The sequence below is a fragment of the Cygnus olor genome, chromosome 1, assembly GCF_009769625.2.
Source record: "Cygnus olor isolate bCygOlo1 chromosome 1, bCygOlo1.pri.v2, whole genome shotgun sequence".
In the NCBI taxonomy this organism is placed as follows: Eukaryota; Metazoa; Chordata; class Aves; order Anseriformes; family Anatidae; genus Cygnus; species Cygnus olor.
The window spans coordinates 18,163,027-18,176,594 of record NC_049169.1 but is presented as its reverse complement, the minus strand read 5'-3'; the positions used below and the strand labels follow the sequence as shown (position 1 = coordinate 18,176,594).

General features: G+C 35.6%; 1 protein-coding gene across 6 annotated transcripts in view; it reads right to left on the bottom strand.

The window, feature by feature from the left end:
• Positions 1-13,568, bottom strand: part of TAFA5 (TAFA chemokine like family member 5) — a 426,799-nt gene that overhangs the window by 185,079 nt on the left and 228,152 nt on the right. The window lies entirely within an intron of this gene.

Genomic DNA, 13,568 nt, shown 5'->3' with positions numbered 1-13,568 from the left:
TTTCATATTTTTCTCAATCGTTAACTGAATTGAAAATATTATTTCAGTTTTTCCCTTAGCACTAGAACTGAAAGAGAATATTTTCAGTTACAATTTAACCTGAGCCAGAATAGAATCAAAAGCTTTCTGGCTTGACACTCTACGTAACGGTACTCCCCAAATCTTCTACTACATTCAAACTTCAATGGGATGGTTTTGAATTACAGTGTCAAGAAAGATTATCTTTTTTTTTTTTTTTTTTTCTAATGAGCAGGTTCAAGAGATATTTTGGAGTTACAAATGAAGTTGTAAATGCAGCTTTGTAAGGTTGTAAACAGACATTCAGCATAATAAAATTAAATTATCACTGCTCCTCCAGTATTCATCTTTTCATATTACACATTACAAAAAATGTTACCTTGAGTAATATTTTTATGCAACCTCTTTTTACGTGAACAAAAACATTAGAAATTGCCAATTTTAGCATCTTCCATGTGTAGTCCTTTTCACCTGTATGTCAAAAGCTACTCCATGTGGCTAGTTCCATAGTCATATGGAGCCTATGGAAATTCCTTTCATATGGAAAGGCTTATCTGTATGAACACTAGAAAAAGTGAGCATTTCATGAGTTAACTCTGGTGTTTTTCCACAATAGGCATACACATACACACAAACAGGGAGAAAGAAATAACTCTGTCCAAATAAAATATGACTTCAGAAACTATCGTGAACTTCAAAGAGTAAGAAGTGTGGTAGGAATCTAGCAGCATTACTGTTGCAGGGATATGGAGGTGAAAGTCAAATCCCTAGAGAAAAAAAAAAAAGTTTAATTAATCCCACAGCTGAGTTATATATATATATATTATTTTTTTCTCATTTTGGTTTCTGGTTTTCATCCAAGTTCATCTAGAACATTAGATCCAGAAGGGATCAAAGCTTTCATAGTTGTGTGTACATATTAATGTTTTTTTGTAAAACCTCCCAAATCCCAATAAAAGTCTACACAAGATTATTTCTTTAAAGTGAAAAGTACAATATTTATTTATTTTCATAAAAAGATAATTGATTTATACTTTTCTATACTATAGACTATATACTATTATAGTATATATAGTATATATATAGTATATATTATATCTATATACTATTTATACTTTTCTATTCTATACATTTATACTTTTTTTTCTTTTTTTGATTTAAATTATTTTACACATGGATCCAAACATCTTCTCAAAATTTCTTTCTTATGGGAAGCTTGTCACTGCATTGATTCCATAATTTTTTATTATACCTATCTGTCCAAAAGTGTACTGATCCAGTAAATTTAAATTCAGGGAAATAGGTTCATTAGCTTCAATAGAATTCTAATTTGACTAAGAGGTTAAAGTATGTGAACCTTAAATCATAAGAATCTTAAGATAGGAATCATGTCTCTCTGTCTGAGTAAGCTTTTTTATTAATTCTGTAATAGGATCTAAACTTATGTTCATGTTCCAGTTATAGTCATCAACATCTGAAAGAGAAGCAAAAACTGCTTCAAGTACAGAAACTTCTCCATAACCTTTGTTTGCATGCTGGACACAATATAATTTCAGAATTTCCTACACAAAGAACTGGCACCACTTAATTCATAATAAATTAGTTTAGCCATTGTAATAGATGGATGGCTTCTTACACTGGTTTAAACCTTACTTGAGTCCTCTGGCTTGTCCCGGAAAATATACCCATGGATAAAATTAATAGTTTAGGACAATTAGAACTGATAGTTAATCTGTACAGTAGTGTCCAGATTCTCTCTTACAGACTTTTTTACTTTTTAAATCATCCTTGACAAGGCAAGTAATTTCATAACAGAAGCACTAATCACTGGGAGAAGAATTTTGTGTCTTGTCCTTTCAGCTCCCAATTTGTACACTGTAACGCCACAATACCAGCAATATAATTGCATTTTATATTTACCACATACCTATATAAAAAAATGCTTATAGATATATAAAATGTGTGTGTGTGTGTGTAATGAATATGCAGAAAAATCCGAGAGAAAACATACAATTATTAAAAAATATGAAGTATTTACAGAAACGAAGGCAGCCCAGCATATATATATTGCTTCTAAACATATGAAGCAAAAGGATTCTATAATGTGCAAAGAGGGTCAAAACTAGGCAGACTCTATGTGACCCATAAGAATATACCAAAATGTGCTGGGTCAGTACACTGCGCTGCCAACAAACGCAGACAATACAGTTCATCTCACTGGTAAAGGAAGCCAGCACCAACACAGTACCTTTTAGTGTATGATGGTGAAATCACAAGAGAATTACAGCCTGATTTGAATTAAAATGAACAAAGGTCAGGTACAAACTGACAAATTTCAGTACAAACTGAAATTATTAGCCAAGCTGTCTGCATTTGAAAATCTGAACTTCAGACAGTGACTGTACAAAAATACAAATTGAAAGAACAACAGACACCTCTGGGGGTTCTTGAGGTCCTCTGAGATAACTGGCACCATGAAAACTATGATATTATTATCTAAAAAAAATGGTACATCCCTGATCCAGTCTCACAAAGTCATATCACATTAAAATTGGTTTCCACCAGCCTTCAAGGAAGCATTATTAGAGCTACAGGAACCAATAGGGGACCCTACCAGGTATCACTCATATGACCACACAGAAAAGCAGAAGGAAGAGATGATAATTTCCATCAGTGCACATAAGCAGTTAGCACTGAGTCTGGTTGATATATAGGTAGGGATACACTGGTACCTACACTCAGTGCTCCAGCTTTCTTCTCCACACTCCAAAAAACACGTTTCCATTGCCTTTATATTGGTATATAAGGACTCGACTTCCAAAATTTATGTTAAAATTTAAGTATTCTGATGTAAAGGTGTAAATTCTTTCCTGTAAGAGCACAAATACTGAGTTTAGGGTAACAACTTAATCTAAAAATCTGGTCAAGATCAGTCAGTATACGTAGCAAACACTCAGTGTTTTATGTTTAGCAAAACTAAAAACTCAGTAATGCATACAAAGCTGAAGCCTGAAATTTAAAGTATGATTGATGCACTATATAGATGTCTGTTACCAAAGAGATCCTGTTCTTAAAATCTTTCAATTTGTGTATATTTGTATATATCTTCCAAATACTAAACTTTAAAATTATAACAAAAAAAAAGCTGATCTTTCTGAAGGTCAGGAGGACTGAGTCTCCCAGTTATGTAGGACTATGAAAGGAGGTATTGAAGGAATGCTACTTGTGTGTTGGAGGAGGTTTACATTATCCAGGGCAGTGGAGAGAGGCTGCACATAGGTCTGTGCAAAGTGTACTTAGTGTAATGTCACAGAGGATGAGAAATATTACTGCTGTAAAGTACCAAATGAAGAGGAACATGAATATGCAGCGCAAAGGTACTGAACACAAAAGTTGGAAAACCAGAGTGTAACAGAGGATGCATGAAAATACTGAATAAATTAGGAGTATAATATGCAATATAAGGAAGAAGACTGGATGACCCCTCATTAACACATAGCCCATCAAAAGTATTTTCCAATTCTATTGAACCCTCAGTAAAAAAGAAGTTTTTTTATTGATTGTTCAGGGGGCGGGAGGTTCAAGGAGGGAAGCGGGAACTAATTGGCTGGAAGGTGAGTTTGACTCAGAGAGGTTGGTAACTCTTAGCTTTATTTGTTTCCTTATGAAAGGTGAATTTACTGTGGGAGATCACAGAAAGAAGAATAAACAAGATACTTTTTGTATATATATATATTTTAAATAGGGAAAGTATAAGAAAATTCTCATCGGCTTTGGGCTTACCTGAGTTTTGCACTGCATCACTTTATTTCATTTTTTCTGCTTCCTTCTTGTCATATGTGCCACTCTCCCTTCAAACGAGAGTCTGCTTCACAGTAAATCATCCTGTTTTGCACCAAGTCAGACTCATGTTCATTGTCACAACACCATCTTTCTTCCTGCTAACTACAACCTAGCTCTAATTCCTCTCTCTCCATTCATTTAAGGCAAGGCAGTTCTTTCCTTCATCCCTTTTCATCTCTCTCCTACCTAATCCTTGGGATCCCACCTTAACTAGTTGTATATCCTCTTCTGTCACATTCAACTGGGGCTTAACCTTGCCCTTTCAAAAGGGATGATCAAGGGCAGAGGTCTTCTGTAGGCCCTTTAAGAAGGACAACCAAAGAAAGACTGAGAGTCTCAAAGAAATACTCTGAAACAAGGAGAGGTAAATTTCTGTCTCTCACTTCCAATTCCTTCTTTTCTTAATCCCCAGAATCTGGATAATAAACAAAAGGAAGCATCTAAATATCCTTATTTCCTTGTGTAGCTTGTACAAACAAGGACTCTGTCATTACATTGCAATTGCTTTCCATCTAGGACTGTATGTTCTTATGAAGCACCTTGCATGCCTATGGTATTGTAGAAATAAAACAACAGCAAGTCCTAAGCAAAACAAATTGGATTGTTTTGGATTGAATTGAATTGCTTGAATGCAACAAACACATTCTTCTGCAGCGTGATCTCAGCCCTCAGCAGCAGGGGGAACTCAACTCTTTTTCATCACCCGAAGAAGTTAACTTTCTAAGGCTCTGTCTTCAAAGAGAGTATTTTCTCTGAATCAGCCCTGTGCAGAGTATTCTGAAAGAGGCATACAAAAATGTCTAGCATTAACTACCCTATTCCAGGTGCTGGATGTAGTGCTATTAATGTTGTCACTAATTTGGCAATCAATTTCAACATTTTCTAGGAGTCTTCTGACACACCATCTATCATAACAGATATCAAATCTATAGTAAGTTTTTTAAAAAAAAGAGTGGTGTATAGCTTTAAAATACCTTTTCTAACCATATTACACTCTTTCTTGATTCTCTTTTATGAAACATACTGGTTCTCTGTTTATAGTTCTCTGTGCTTATTGAGATTATTTAGGGAAGAAAAAAATACTCCTTCACCGTGATGCTTTTACATAGTGCTAGAAATGTGATTTAGCTCTAGTTTTATCTTACTCATTGATGGGAGGGGTATTTATAAAGGCTTCTCTCTCTAGATTCCCCTACACTCACGGGAGACAAACATGTTGCCTTGATAGAAGTCCAGCTGCACACATGAATCTCTATGAAAGCTCATCTTCCTTCCCTCTTTCAGAGGGAACTAGAATGTAGGATGACAAGCAGAGGGGATAATACAAATGTTACATATTTTTTTCCCCCTTAAACTGCTTTTAATCAGTGAAGACAGTGGCTTTTCCAGAAGGCGATCTGAGCAGCTGATAGCCTGAAGTATTTACACACATTACTTTCAAGCAGAAAACCTACTCTGCTAGTCATCCTATGTTCTCTTTAATCCCATAGGAGAGGAAAAGAGAGGAGCTTTCAGGAGGTGATTCCGATATTGACACTACATGACCTCTGATGTGCCCATCTCATCTCAGTGCCCACAGAGGGAGCTTACAGTGACCAAACTCCTGAATTAGAAATGTCACGTTGACCTATTGCTTGAAGTTAGCTAATGAATCAGACTGCAGCAATTTCAGTGCAATTGTTGGCAATGCTCTGCTGTAAAAAATCAAGCATAGAAAAGTCTATCCAGTGATGCAGCACGTACTTATGCTAATGCATAATACATTCTCTAGTATTTTGTCCAGTTCAATTTAAAACGTCTGTAGTAATTAGGCTTCTAGCCACTCCCTCAGTAAATTGTTCCACAATCTACTGTCACATAACTTCCAACCATTTTTCTGTGCTGAAATGCCATCAACACACACAGAGAAAAGAGGATTAGACTACATGGGTGACTGCTTAGGAGTGTCTAGGAACTAAAGAAAATGAAGCTGCTGGCATTGATGAACTAACGCATCCAATGAAACACCAGGAGGCTGAAGGTGTTGTCTTCCAGATGAAATGTGAAAGCAAGGCATTAGGCATTAGAAGCAATTAAAGTTCTCACAGCACTCTTTGCAACAGTACCAGTGTTAACCCCTGGTTCCTGGACACCTTCCAAATCACATAATTAAATTCTGCTTTCCTAAATATTTCCTCGCACTATCGTTTGGAAAGACAGTCATCACTTAACCTGAAATGGTGTATTGATGCCAAGCTTCAACTCAAAGGAGGATGCAAAATAAGTGCAAAATAATTCCAATTTGGTCAGTTCATTATAGATACAAGACTTAGAAAAGTATTTCATCTTCAATTAGATTTTATTGACACTTACCCCAGATCTATTTCTCTTCTATCCTCTATTTCCTCTCAATTTCTATCCTCTATTTCCTCTCAATCTGTGGTAAATAATCCTTCAGAAACTTGTAGAAAATAATCCTTTAATTCACTACATAATTATTTAAAACTAATTTCTTTAAGCCCTTGATTCATTTCTCCGTAAACATTTGTAGATCATCAGTGGGGATCTACAGATCTACTTGTCATTAGGAACATAAGGAAGCAGTGATGTCTCTCTCTTAAAAAAAAAAAAAAAAAAAAAAAAAAAAAAAAAAGGCTCCTGACTTTTAAAATGGACTGTGGTCAGTACTCACTCCATGCTACCTGACTACTAAATAATTAATTATTCTGTCGAAATCACTAGTCATTTTGGAAAATTTTGGTCTGCATCTTTATGCCTCATTCAGCCATTCAAGTTTAGGTACCAAACATTTTCAAAATTAGTGCAGCTGTTAGCTCTTGATCTTGATGAAAATACTCCTTTAGGGTAGTTACCGATCTTTTTCTTACCATCCTAAGAAAGTCTTTTGGTGCTATTTTTTGATCATGTCTTCAGTTATTCCTGGTGTGGATTCTCAGTTAAAAGGGGAAACCTATCTTATCTCCCTGTACTTCCTATAGACACATCAGTGTGGCCATTGCTGATGCAGCTACTGATCTGTTTGCTTTATATCGCTCATTTTCTGTATTGGGGTTGAACAGTAGCATTTCTTCTGTAGCCACACTTCAGTCTCTAAACCACACATGACATTCAGGATAATACAAGTATCTTATAAAAGCATGCTTATAAGGCTTTTTCCAAGTTGATGATATTATTAGGGTAAGAGCTATTGCTTAACTTGATTTGGAATTTCACATTGTCCTTATCAATTGCAAGCAGGAAACAAAGCAACTGCAGCGATACTCAACTCCCCGTGCATTTCTAAATGAAAAGTGACCCACAAAGTGGAAATTGTCATAACATGCCAGTACCATGCTTGAGAATAGGAAGCCAGTGAGTCACATAATTTTACTTCATTTGTCAGTAATCAGAAACATTTAAAATTCTGAAGGAGTTGTCTAGAGGTAGCTGAATTAAAATAATGAGTAACGTTTTGATGCATCTGAATGTACAGATGCAGTAGTGATTACATATATGGGAGTTGGGATAAGGAAAAGGAGAAAGGAATTATTACTTATTTCATTCATGTTGAAAACTAAGTTTCATATATATGGGGCTGGTGAATGCATAGTTGCTACCTTTCTTCCACTGCCTAAGCAAAGGAAGATAGTTATCTATCTATCTATATCTATATCATCCATATCTATATCTATATCTGTATCTGTACTGGGTTTATGTGGCAAGGTTTTGGTAGTGGGGGGCTGGAGAGGTGGCCTCTGTGAGAAGAATCCAACAGCTGCCCCATGTCTGATAAGGACCGCCTTCAGCCGTCTCCAAAAGGGACCCGCTGCCAATAAGTGATGTTGTTTGCACCTCTGTGAGAACATATTTGAAAAAAGAGAAAAAAACTGCTTCGCCACAGCAGCTGGGAGAGTGAGGAGTGAGAACCAGATAACAAGGTCAGTGCAGAAGAAGGGCAGGAGGTGCTCCAGAGCAGAAGTTCCCCTGTGGCCTGTGGAGAGGCCCCTGGTGGAGCAGGCTGTCCCCCTGCAGCCCATGGGTCTCACATGGAGCAGATCTCCATGCTGCAGCCCGTGGAGGAGCCCCCGGTGGAGCAGGTGGATGTGGCCTGGAGGAGGCTGCAGCCCATGGAGAGCCTCTGCAGGATCAGGCCCTGGGCCAGAGCTGCAGCCCATGGAGAGGAGCCCACGCAGGAGCAGGAGGTCTGAGGGGAGCTGCCGCCCGTGGGGGACCCATGTTGGAGCAGTTTGCTCCTGACGGATGGACCCCATGGTACGGACCCATATTTGAGCAGTTCTTGAAGAGCTGCTGCCTGCAGGAAGCCCATACAGTATCGGTTCGCGAAGGATGGCATCCTGTGGGAGGAACCCCACTTGGAGCAGGGGCAGAAAGTAACAGTGACAGAGTGGTGGGTGACAAAGCATTATGGACTGGCTGCAACCCCCATTCCCCTGCACCACTTAGGAGGAGGAGGTGGAAAAGGGTGGATGGAGGAAAGGTGTTTTCACTTTGTTTTCTTTCTTTCTCACTTCTCTAGCTTGTTAGTAATAGGTAATAAATTACATTAATTTCCACTATGCTGAGTCTGTTTTACTCATGACGATAACTCTTGAGTGATCTCCCTGTCCTTATCTCAACCCTTGAGCCCTTTCCATCGTATTTTCTTCCCCTTGCCTTTGAGGGGGGAGAGTGAGAGAGCAGTTGTGGAGTTCAACTGCCCAGCTTAGTAAAACCACCACAATATCTAATGCACATATAAATTAGGAGGAAATATAAATTATTAATAATATAAAGTACAACATGAGATGAGTACTCAACAAGTATTTCATATAATGAGCATATACAGTGTTTGGAACACTTCATATGCATCAAAACAAAAACAAACACTATACTCCCAAAGCTCAGGAAGGTATCCTAAAACTGAAAATAACAGTGTATAAACAATGACCAAATACTATTTATTCGATTTCTTGAAAGACATTCTAATGTTGCATAGCATTATTCTATCCTAACAATAACATACACAACATTAAATATGACCACTAGCCTAAAAGTTCTAGGATTGTTTAAAAGGTCTGATTATAAACAAGACAGCTTTATTCTTTGGAAACTAAATTCATGATCACAGCCTGAATATTCCCAGACAAATATTAAACCACCAAACATACATTTCTTTACTATGTCGTATGGCTTCACTCAGTAGTAATATTAAGTACTTACAAATTGACATTTTAATTTTGAGGGGTGCTAGACATCTCCTAGACAGGAGGTCTCTTGTACTCAACAGCTACTCAATGAGTTTAACTGTTTAGTGAAAATGAATCTTCAAAAATGTAAGAAAGTTCTAATCTTATCTGTGATATGGCAACTGAACCGTTAGTTTTAGCATTTTGTCACACCTGGGCTTTCTGTGCAAATAGAGAAAGAAAAAAGAAAACAAACAAAAAGATGACATTGTTCTTCAGACCTCAGGGAACCACCAGAATATTTTATTAGGCTGATTTTCCCCAGATGTTCATTACAGTCACAATATTCTCCAGTTTAAAGAAATTGTTACTCTTTTGAATTCATCAAAAACAAGGCATGCTAACTACATATTCTAACATATTTAACTTCATAACTACCTAGCAGAATAGCCAAATCTTTTAACCACCACTACAATATAATTAATACCATTTGCTCAGGGGCAAATAGTCTTACCGTGCTCCTAGACTTAAATCCGTGCTCCTAGACTTAAATCTTTCACACTGCATGGCACACTGTTTCTGTTTCAGCAAAATGTCTACTTAGTATTATTCAGTCTCCTTTTAATTTCAAATCCATCACAATTTGCCGTTTGGTTTTACTTCTTTCAAACTGACATACCTTAAATGTAACAAAGTTAAATGCATAGTATTTTCAGTGAGAAAACATTTGCAAATATCCACAATAAAGTAAGGACAAAATAATATAAATATCAGATTAATAAACACATGAAATATTCTAAAATATTCTAAAGTGTCCTTCTGACATTGTTATTATTATTATTATTATTTTTGTCAGTGTGGATAAGGTAGAACCTTCAGGTATTAAACTGAGTTTTGTTTCAAGTGCATGACCTAGGATTCTATCAATGATCAATTCTGACCCTGCACCTCCCTATAGACTCCTAGAGCTAATGAGAAGAGCAGTAAATTATTGATTGAAACTAATGTGGCTTCCTTGTGGATCTAGAGTTCTGTGTAAAACAACATCAATCAATGCCAACTGGAAAGCACTTTAATCATAATGTATGAACAAATTATATCAAATAAGAATATATGTTAAAAAAATGCTGTTACAATGCTTGCAAATAAATTTAAAACAAACAAACAAAAAACTTTGATTCACAGATAAATTGTCTGAAATTTTGAACTCAGTTACCTGAGTTCCTGCTATTTCAAATTCAAGAATTTCAGGAATTTTGGAACTTGGGATCAATGTCATAGGTTTTCTCATCTCTCTTTGTAGACATAAAAGCACCCAGAACTCAAACCCAAAGCATGAGAATCTTCTAATCATAGAATTCAGGTAAGCAAATTAGACATTGCCATCCTAATTTTCTCAAGCAATTACTTCTCTCATACCCACTTCTCCTCTCATCAACTGTTTCTATTTTCTGGAGAAAACTGCTGTTTATTTTGAGCTATAAATACGTATCAGACAGAATTATTGGAACCTATTGAACATTTAGATGTTCGACACATGCTTCTCAGGTTAATGTACTTGTATTCTATGAAACACTTCGGCATAACAAATTTTATTTTCAGACAGATACAATTCTTGTGAAAGAACACAAACCATGAGTGCATGTGCACACATACTGTTATCAAAGACTTTTGTCACTTGCTTTAAAACAAGTCCAAATTACTGAAGGTTTCAGTCTCTCACAAGCTCCAAATTAAAAAACTGATGAAGCTTGACAGACACACAGGCAAATTACTCTGGTGATAAACAGATTCTATGTTGAAATATTGTATCTTATCAAAGTAATGCACCTGAGGTCATTGCTATGGAATTTGATCTCAAGAAAGGGACTAGGAAATGCTAGTTCTAAATAATAATAAGAGTGCAGGGAAACTACTATCAAAATATCACAAAACCTACACTCACAAATAAAAATTATATCAGAACCAAACATACCAAATAAACATTACGACTTTGTGAATCTAATAGTGAAACAATCAACACTAAATCAAGTCTGAAATCAGGGTGAATATTGATGCCATATTTTTATGATTGCATTAGCAGTCTGACATACATAAAGACCACCAGGGGAAAAAAAAAAAAAAAAAAAAAAGTGTAAATCCACGAGAGGAAAACATTTGAAGAAAAGTTACGTTCTTCATGCTCTGCTCAGACCAAGCTCTGAACACTGCATTTTCATTTTTAAGAATTTGAGTTTTCTACATCTGACAGATACTGTATTTCATTCTTTAGGAAAAGACCTTAGCTGTGTAGCACGGAAATTGGAGTGGATTTTGGTAATCAACTCAGGACTTATTCTAAGAGCTACATTGACAAGTGCAATCTCAGACAATGCTTCTGAGGTTTAAGAGCCCTTAAATTACTTACTCTTTTTGCTGCAATAATTGACACTCACATTTCAGAGCTCCAGGAAATATACAGCATAACTGAATGTATTCTAAGGTACTTCTCTCCATTAAACAATGAATCCGGTGCAACTTGATGCACTTAAAAGTTGTTAAAATTACCAGCTTCAGTTGTGCAGCTTCAAAATACAGTTTGACAGAAAGTGTAACGCAATTGTTATGTAATGTTTTCTTATTAGTAGGTTGGCAGGTCACGTTTACTATGTCTGCCTACTTCGCAAATGACTTTGCATTAATTATTAAAAGTCTTAAGGTCTAATTCTGTTAATTTTACTTCAAGAATAATCTCATTAAAATCAAGACCATATAAAGAATAAAACTAGAAGAAATAAATCTTTGGAAAGCAAACTGGCATTAAAAACATCTGTGCAACAGATTTACTTCTTTGTTAAAGCAGAAATGAAACCTTAAATGCAATCTTAGGATCAACTATAATATAAATAACTTAAATTTTGCAAAAGCACGTTCTTTATCCTATTTAAGAAAGCTTAAAGAAGGATTTATTTGTTTGGACAATGGGGCAAAAGTAAATGGAATCTCTGCTAGATTGAAGATTTCAACAGATGAAAACGCCCTTCTTTACTGAAAACAAAACAAAACAAACAAACATATGTGTTTTATTGTTGCGTTCCTAAAATACCAGTATTTGACTTTACATCAGAAACAAAGTTATCTTTTCTCAGACAAGGTTTTATGTAGATTTCACGTTCTCGCCAGAATAAAGCATTTAGTAGCTGTGTTTGAAACACTTCATTCTAGAAATTAATATAAACACTATGGAAAAATTCAGTGTGTATTCTTTAAACTATGAACCTGGTAAATTCACAGATGGATACTTGCTAGTTAATGACCAACTCATCTGCAAGCTTTATTTGCCAGCAGAAGATTACAGACAAGATAAACCATTTGTTTATTCTCTCGTATAAATTTATGTTTAGGGTATATAAAACTTCACTATTTTTTAACACTGCTCCTGAATAAAAATTGCACACCAGAGATTTGGCCTATGCTTTCTTAATTTGGTAACCTATTAGTCACTTCTAAGTATTATTAAGGCTTTTGAGCTTTTTTTCCTAACAGCATCCAGAAAAGCAAAGTACTCTGTTGTATACATCTTTTAGTTATCATTCTTAGCAAAGGGCCCAACAATAAACAAAATAATAAAGAAATGTATTATTAGGTCTTATTAGAACTACCTGGAAGGAAAGTACTTGGACATATAATTTAATTAGAAACTCTATTTTTCAAATGAATCTCCCATGAAAAAATTTATTTTTCAGATGGGAAGTATTACCTAAAGAACCCTATCTGATTAAACAATATCTAACCATAGGTCCTACAATCTAGTTCTCTGATTTCATAAAATGATGACCAAGCACATTGAAAGCAAAAGCAGAATTTGAAGTGGCCCTTTTTTATTAGTTCCTGACAAAATGAAAAACAAACAAACAAACAAACAAACAAAAAACCTGTATTTTCAAATATTAAATGACCTCAAAGCTTCCATATTTGGAAACTAAGCTAGTATCACACTTAGAGGACCAGATGTAGTAATCTCCTCTTACTGACACACAGATTTTCTATCTGAAGTTTAATTTCTTCACCAGAGGTGTCTCAAAGCAACACAAACAGTGAGTAGCAGAGTGACTAACTTTGGACACCCAAGTCACAGTCAAGGAATCTCACCCTATACCATATCTGCATGAGGAAAAAATGTGCGTCTAATTCCCATCAGATGATGCAAAACTTGTATTTTCCTATATAACTTAATTTTAAAACAGGAAATGTTGATTTTTTTAAAAATTACAAGTAATTTTGCTAAAGTTGCATAAATGATACAAGAAAATAATTAATTTCTTAAGCAATTAAATCTTATGATCTTACAATAAAACAGGAAAGAAGAGAATTACTGTGTATAGCATCACGTTACGAGAGAAACAGCTAAGAAACTGTGTTACAGAGTACCAAAAACATTGAAAGAAAAATACAAAAATAGAATGTTCATGATGGTCTATATTTATCTTTGTGGGTAGGCTCTGAAATCTCCTTTGAGCTGTCTTCTATATTTGATAATCACTGGTAAGACCAAATTTTGGA